Raw genomic sequence first — 8,580 nt, forward strand, 5'->3', positions numbered from 1 at the left:
GTGTTTTTTGTGTTTTCTCTTTTAAGGGTTTCTACCCATTTACCTGTATTCTCCTGCACTTCTTTAAGGGAGTTATTTATCTTATAATATTATCTTAAGTTATTAAGTTATTAAGTCTTAAAAAATTATCTTAAATTATTTATCTTAAAGTCCTCTAACATCATCATGAGATGTAATTTTAAATCAGAGTCTTGCTTTTCCAGAGTCTTTGGTATCCTGGGCTTGCTGTGATGGCGGAACTGGGCTCTGAAGATGACAAGTAGCCTAGGTTTCTGTTGCTTATGTTCTTGCCCTTGCCTATTGCCATCTAGTTATCTCTGGTTTCAGCTGGTCTTGCTGTCTCTGACTGTGGCTTGTCTCTCTTTCAAGCATGTATGTCGGCACTCCTAGGAGACCAGCTCTCTCCTGGCTGGACCCAGCTCAGTTCCAGGGCACATTTCTATTTTCTACATACCAACTGCCAGTTAGACCAGTACCAATTATTGTTTTCTTATTTCATTGTACATTTTTGGCTTCTTAGTCAAAGATCAAGTGTCCATAAGTCTATGGTTTTATTTCTGGGTCTTCAGTTCTATTCCACTGGTCAACCTGTCTTTTTCTGTACCAATATTTTACAGTTTTTACCACTGTGGACATATAATACAGTTTGAGGTCAGGGATGGTGAATCCCCAAAAGTTCTTTTATTGTTAATATTGTTTTAACTATCATTGATTTTTTTTATTTTTCCATATGAAATTGAGAATTGCTCTTTCCATGTCTGTGAAGAATTGTGTTGGAATTTTGATGGGGATTTTGTTGAATCTATAGATTGACATTTTTACTATGTTAAGACTACCAATGCTAGGGCAAAACCAGAACGGGGAAGTGGGAAGGGGTGGGTGGGAGGACAGGGGGAGAGAAGGGGGCTTATGGGACTTTCGGGGAGTGGGGGGCTAGAAAAGGGGAAATCATTTGAAATGTAAATAAAAAATATATCAAATAAAAAAAAGACAAAAAAAAAAAAAGACTACCAATGCATGAGCAAGAGGAGATTTCTCTATTTTCTGAGGTCTACTTCAATTTCTTTCTTGAGAGACTTGAAGTTCTTGTCATACAGATATTTTACTAGTTTGGTTCATTACCCCAAGATATTTGTATTACTTTTGACTATTGTGAAAAGTGTTATTTTCCTATATTCTTTTCCAGCCCATTTATCATTAGTATTAAGGAAGGCCACTGATTTACTTGAGTTAATTTTATATCCAGCCACTTTGTTGAAGTTGTTTATCAGACGTAGAAGTTCTCTGGTAGAATTTTTGGGGTTGCTTATGTATACAATTATATCATCTGAGAATAGTGATATCTTGACTTCTTTTCCAATTTGTATCCCTTTGATCTCCTTTTTTGCCTAATTGCTCTGCTAGGACCTCGAGAACTATATTGAACATGTAGGGGAAAAGTGGGCAGCCTTTTCTAGTCCCTAATTTTAATGGGATTGCTTCAAGTTTCTCTCCATTTAGTTTTCAGTTGGCTACTAGTTTGCTGTATATTGCTTTCGCTATGTTTAGGTATGGGCCTTGAATTCCTGGTCATCCCAAGACTTTTATCATAAAGGGTTGTAGAATTTTGTCAAATGCTTTCTCAGCATGTAATGAAATTATCATGTGGTTTTTTTTTTCATTGAGTTTGTTTATATAGAGGATTATATTAATGGATTGGTAGAACCATTCACTATTGAACTAACCTTGCATCCCTGGGATAAAGGCAACTTGATCATTGTAAATGAGAGAGAATTTTTACATCGATATTCATATACAAAATTGGTCTAAAGTTCTCTTTTTTGTTGAATTCTTGTGTGGTTTAGGTAACTGTGGTTTCATAGAATTAATTAGGTAGATTGGAGTTTTGCAGGGTATAGTATCTTGGACTGGCATTTGTGTTCATTTAGGGTCTCCATGACTTCTGTCCTGGCTCTTCTCGCTTTTAGGGTATTGAAAAGCCTGGTGTAGTTCTGTTATGTCTGAGTTTATATGTTACCTGAACTTTCCCCCTTACAGCTTTTAATGCTTCTTCTTTGTCTTGTGCGTTTAGTATTTTGATTATTATGTAACAAGAGGATTTTCTTTTCTGATCCAATCTATTTGATATTTTATAGACTTCCTATACATTTATAGCTATCTCTTTCTTTCAGTTGAAGAAGTTTTGGTACATCCAGGGCTTGCTGTGGTGTGAGAAATGGGTTCTGATGGTGTCAAAATATATTGGCTTCTGTTGCTTATGGTCTTGTTCTTGCCTTTCCCTATCTGGTTATCTCTGGTGTTAACTAGTATGGGTGCCTCTGTCTGGAGCCTGCCTCCTATGTCCCTAAAGGTCTCCTGGCAGACCTGTAGCCCTAACTGCAGCAGATCTCCTTGGAGGCCTTGAGACTATGGGATCTGTTGCTCTGGGTGCAGCAGATCTCTTGGGAGACCTTAAGATTGTGAGGTCTGTTGCCCTGAGTGCAATAGATATTCTTGGAGGCCTTCAGACTTTAGAGTCTTCAGAGGGGCATACAAGATGATTGATTGAGGTTTTATCTAAGAACTTTGGTGTTATTTTTTTCCTCCTTCTGTATTGCCCTTTTTCCTTCCTTGCAATTACTTCACTTTTCATTTTATATGTAATATTTTAATATCTTTCTTGCTAAGTGGGAGACACTGAAAACATAAATTTGAGAATAAAATTAGAATTCATGTTGGATACTGGTAAAGTTGTAGTTTTAAGTAGATTCGATAGCATGGGTATCTATGGTGATCAACTAGATTAAGCATCTGACTAGGGAACTGTCAGGCTACTTGTCTGCCTAGCCACTGAGGTGCCTGCACTGCCATGTTCAGGGGAGAAAAAACACAGCCAGATATGGGACCCAGCCCATGTTGTCCCAGGTCTGAAACAGCTGGGATATGGAGCAGGTGATGTGGTTCCCAGTCTCCTCTGTACCCAGAAGCCATTGGGAACCACAGGAAGTTAATAACACTCTGTAGGTCTGAGTTTTCTATGTGCATCAGGCCGGAAAGGGATGGGTACGTCCGAGATGGAGGGGGATGAAGGGAATCCAGATTGATTCCAAGTGAGTGCTAGGAGTATGGAGAGGCTAAAAGAGAAAAGACCTCTCCCTGTGATTTAGGTGAAGCTCCTTATGATGGAGGCCTCCCCCTGTCCCTATATAACCCACAACCCATAAATGTCTGTGATCTTTGATAAAGGAGATGGTCCTAGTTTGTTAAAACCTCTCTATTTGATGGTGGGTGTAAATGCATATGTCTTATTCAGGGTGAACCTGGGTTAAATAGCTTTTGTGGGAAGAAATGCTCAAGACGGAAAACTCATTGGCTAAACACTCAGGGCCTATCTAGATACCTCATTAACTTAGAAAGATACAGGATTTTGTGCTTCATGACCTAATATGCTACATGACCTATTGTCATGATCCTCTCAGTGGGATGTCATGGTTATGTGTTCCAGATCAGGTAGTTAGGCAAGGAGCTGGCCTCATGCCTACCATTGTCAATTCTGTTGTCTTCCAGGATTTAGGCTGGCTCAACATTACCAGTTCTTCTGTCTCGGGGAATGGTCCACTTGCCCCACAGAGAACTCTTAGAGATGATAGACAGGAGTATGATTTGCACATGATAACGTTAACTCACTTCATTCTTTCTTTACTTTGAGGTTTTATTGATTGGAAATGTGCAGGGCTCCACTATCCCTAGGATACTCTGCTCTCAGCTGTGCCCATATCTGCAACACTCTCCAGTAGATTATTGCTCTTGGGATTGGCACTGATTTGCTGCACAGAGGGGATTAGATGACACCAAGCCCCAGTGCATATCTATGCTGGCTTGTACCCAATCAGTAATTTTGCCTTGAGTGGAATAAACTTTAAGGTGTGATGTGTGCCCAAGGCCTCCTCAGATGGTTGACTTCCTTCTTGCCCCTTCCTATTCTTTCCATTCATCACTTAATGATGCATTTATCTCAAAATAGTTTTAGTCAGAATTTATATAATAGTAATCTCTTTGAGATTAAGTGCAAGTAATCATTCAGTGGACCTGGCCTAGCTATTCTTGAGAGGCATGTAACATGGGTTTTTTCAGGTTAGAATTCATGGTTCTTGGGGTACAATATGCCTTCCAGTTCATGAAAGACTGAAGTACTCCCTCAGGCAGTGAAGTGCTCTATTAGTTTCTCTGTATGTTCCTTTAGAAGCCAAGGAAACATGAAAGCTTGACAAAACAATTGGCCTTAGAAATTAATCTTGTACACACTGTATAGCTTCCAAACATCATTGTATCATGGCAACTACAACTGCATTGATTCTGGCAACTGTCATTGTATTCTGATTCTGATAAAGGTACAAAAAGTCTGATTGTCCTCAATAAAATTGTCACAGCCTCAGTCTTGCTGTACCCTCTTCAATTCAAGCCTAATTCATTCATCGTAGACATATCAGGTGACTGTGGTTCAGTAAGATGCTTACAAGTTTGGGCATCATTTATGATTTCAGAAGTAGCTCCTGATCTAAGTAAACAATTGATGCCTAATGTAAGTAATGTATGATTTAATTGACTAAAAAGGGTATAAGCATAATATGGTGCTAAACTCCATTCTGAACTCCTGGAATTTTAAAGATTTATATTCTTATTAAATAGAAACCAATGCATTTAAAACAGTGAGATTAGAGTAGAAGTGTAGGCATAGAGAGGCTTATGGGCTCTTTTGTCAATCTACATTTCACACAAACAGGTGCTATGATTTAAGATTCATATTCATTCATTGCTCTCTCTATCCTCTCTCTATCTCCTTTCAACCTCTCCACCCCTTTCTCTCTTTTTCTTCTCTTCCTCCTTCTGTTTTTCCTCTCCCCTTAAATGTCTTGACATGAAAAAGAAGCCATGTGATTTTTACTAGGAATTATTGAACTTTAATATAAAACAATCCTGATAATTTTGTCCTGATAAATGTCTTTAAAATGCCAATAGCTAAGGGAATTTTGGGGTCTGACATTTTTCCAAAGTGAATCATTGACAGAAAACAAATTCAGTATTTCTTTAGTCAAAGGACAGAAGAGTGATAACTACAAGACTAGAAAATACTAGTCATATTGTCAGACATTGACCTGAATATCTTGCAGTACATTACAAAACCTAGAAAATTAAGTATTCTGAAAAATTCTTAATTTTTCCTATCTTTGTCCATTCTCAGCTTAACTAACATACATTAAGAACTTATGTTGTTCTGACACTTAACAACTAATACCTAGAATATTCTAATAGCAAAATCAATTTTTATAAACTGTTATTTTATGCATACATTTAAGCTGTTCAAAAAGGTTTCTGTAGGAGCTCAATGGATAAAATCTTAGACAAAGCTTGGCATTCAAATCATCTCCTACTTCCTTTGATATTAGCCCTATACTTAAGGCCTTCTGATCTTTCCTCTGACTACATACTTGACCTGAGCATTTTTGTTCTCTAGAGTTAACAGAACTTGGTTCATTTGCTATGTTTTTCACAAGATTGGCTTCACCAACACAAAGAACTTATCAACACAAACTACTTAGCCACACACTGAAGATTAGCATAGTTCTGAGTTGGTAGTTATAAATATTCCTTCACTGTAGTTTCTTGAATATATTACTCTTAAAAACAGCTTGATGCAGCAGTGTAGGGGACCAGGACAGGGAAGTGGAAGGGGGTTGATTGGGAAATGGGGGAGGTGAGATGGCTTATGGGACTTTGGCAGGGGAAGGGGGGGAACCAGGAAAGAGGAAATCATTTGAAATGTAAATAAAGAATATATCAAATTAAAAAACAAAACATATCTATTTTGCATGCTAGTTCCCTTTACATTGCCTATCACATAGTAAACAAAATGCAGAATGGTTAAGTAATGATAATTAAACAACCACAGTATGTAAGATCTCATACGTTATTCTTTTTGTTATTATTGTTTTTGATACAGGGTCTCACTATGTAATCCTAGAATTTTGCTATGCAGACCAGGCTAGCCTCAATCTCACAAAGATTTGTTTCTGCCTACTGTTCTAGACTAGAAGTTATACACAGATACTCCTTAGCTGATTTCATTCTTTACTAGCCGCATAGAAAATAGACAATTTTAAAATCAATTATAAAACCCATTTTATATATTAAATCAAGATCTTGATTATTAATTTGGTGACTGGTATAATACAATACATAATATAATACATTAAAGTCAGTGAATATCCTTTGCAGTGTTTGTTGCATGAATAAGTAATCAACTGAATCACAGTGTGTCTACCTTTGTGAATGTCTAGTTGTCAGATATTACAACACTCCTTTACTAGGGAGCAACTATTTGTGTTTAGTTCCGTTTTATTTTTACTATAATAACAAAGCTTCACAACGAAAACATTAAGAAGAGGAAGTATTCTAAGCTACTAAATCAATGTACTAACAGAATTGAGTTCTTTATAGGTTCTTATGGGTTATCAGACTGTCAAGAGCAATTATACAAATCAGAAACATTGTGTCTGATAAGTTCTGCTCAGTTCAATGTCTGCTCTCTCTTTAAAGCATTTTGTTCTCAATAATAGATCGTTACAGCCAGTTTATCCCCGAGCACAGATTTGAAATGTTAGTATGAGAAGACTGTCCCCGGATCATCTCCTCAAGCTCCCACAGTGTTCTAAGCCAGTCACTCTCATTAGTGTGAATGCACATGGTGGTAAGATCCAGGAGGCATTTATGTGACTCTAAAAAACTCCTCATGACATTCTGTCAGTCAAGATTCTACTCAGCCGTTTTAGTTCTCTCTCTGGTGTTATTTTCTCTTTTTTCTGTAGCATTTATTCGCACTTGACCCTATGTTTTAGAAAGTGCACACAAGTCAGTATTCCAGACATCCCAGGGACTTGAAGAGCTGATCTAATGCCTGTGTTGCAAGATGAAAAACAGAAGAATTTTGTTGAACCTATAAAAAGGATGACATTTTGCCTGGCCCTGAGCTGTTCTCTTCAAAATTGAGGCTTTTGCAGCTTGTGGCTCTTTGATTTGTGAGCTGAAGAGCATCATATCTCGGCCATTACTGAGTCATAAAGTTCTCTGCCTCTTCCCAGCTCATTTTATTTAAAAGGAAAAAGAGAAATGCTTTATCTTACAGAATGCATTTTCTTTTTATTTTCCTTCATTTGGAGCATTGCGTGAATGGATTCTATAAGGTTTTGGGGAAAACACATGTAAATGGTCATTTGAAAAGACCATTCAGCTGATGCGACGAGGTCATTTTGTGGTGGCTAGATTGGAATAGGTATCACAAGAATAGAACATTCTGCAGCACTTTTTCTGCCAAATCTCGTTGTGAAAGGCCAGAACCTTGTACACATTATTTATTCTCATCACCCATAAAAGAGTAATAGAGAGGCACATAGCACATCCAGGTCAGGGTCTGGCTTAACCACCAAGTATTGACTGATGAGGGGTGGAATGCGCTGAGTATAAAGGAAGTAATGTCATTAAAATTCCCTCTGCATTCAAACACTTTGAACAAGAGAGAGAAACAAGCAGCAATTTTAGCAACATTCGAAGTTGTAATTTCTGGCTAAACCATATTATCTTTTAATGAAACCCTATATGTTGCATAATTATTCCTCTATTCAACAAACATGTTTAGTGATTTTCAATGTCAGTCACTCTTCTAGCTGCTGAAAATCAATAGCTCAGGCGCCTTCTTCCTTAAGGCACCTTCAATCTATTTATAAACCCAGTATATCACAGTGATACACCTTGCTTAAAGGATCATTCTAGGCATGTCCCTACATTTACTACAGCATCATTTCAAATGAAAAGACTAGCAGGGTCTAGTGCCCAGAACAAGGATAAAGAAAACAAAAATCTCACAGAGTTAATTTTTAAAAACACTGGGTTTTGTGGGGTTTGTTATAGTTGAAGGCGTATCAAATTTATGACAGTTAGCAAATTACTTTCTCGTTCTGAATAAATATTTATTTCTGTGCACAATTTTGTATGCCTGTATTAGAGATATTCCCTTAAGGGCAGAGCTTAAGGCCCTGGACACAAGTCAAATTGTGATTTAAGCTGCACCTGTGTGGTATACACAATTTCATAGCATAGAACCAGGCTTGAAGGGTGAACAGTGAGTAAAAGTTTCTATTATTACTGCAATTCTTTCCTTGTTTTCTCTTTGATTTCCTCTAACAACAACAAGTGTTTTCTGTAGAATCAAAACACCCATGACAATCATTATCTTTTCTGTGTGTGTGAGTGAGTGAATGAGTGTATGTCTGTCTGTCTGTGTGTGTGTCTCTGTGTGTGTGTGTGTCTCTGTGTGTGTGTGTGTGTGTGTGTGTGAGTGCAGATGTGAATATTATGTGTGTAAAGGTGAATATGGAGACCAGAAGTTAATGTCAGGTACCTTTGTCGACTAACATTTTAATTGCATTTTTGAGACAGGGTCTCTACTGAACTGGAAACTTACTGGATGACTAGACTGGAAGGCCCAGGAACCCTTATGTCTCCTGCTCTCCACCTCTGAGATAATAATCATACCCTATGAAACTC

Source organism: Apodemus sylvaticus, chromosome 3, assembly GCF_947179515.1.
Source record: "Apodemus sylvaticus chromosome 3, mApoSyl1.1, whole genome shotgun sequence".
Taxonomy (NCBI): domain Eukaryota; kingdom Metazoa; phylum Chordata; class Mammalia; order Rodentia; family Muridae; genus Apodemus; species Apodemus sylvaticus.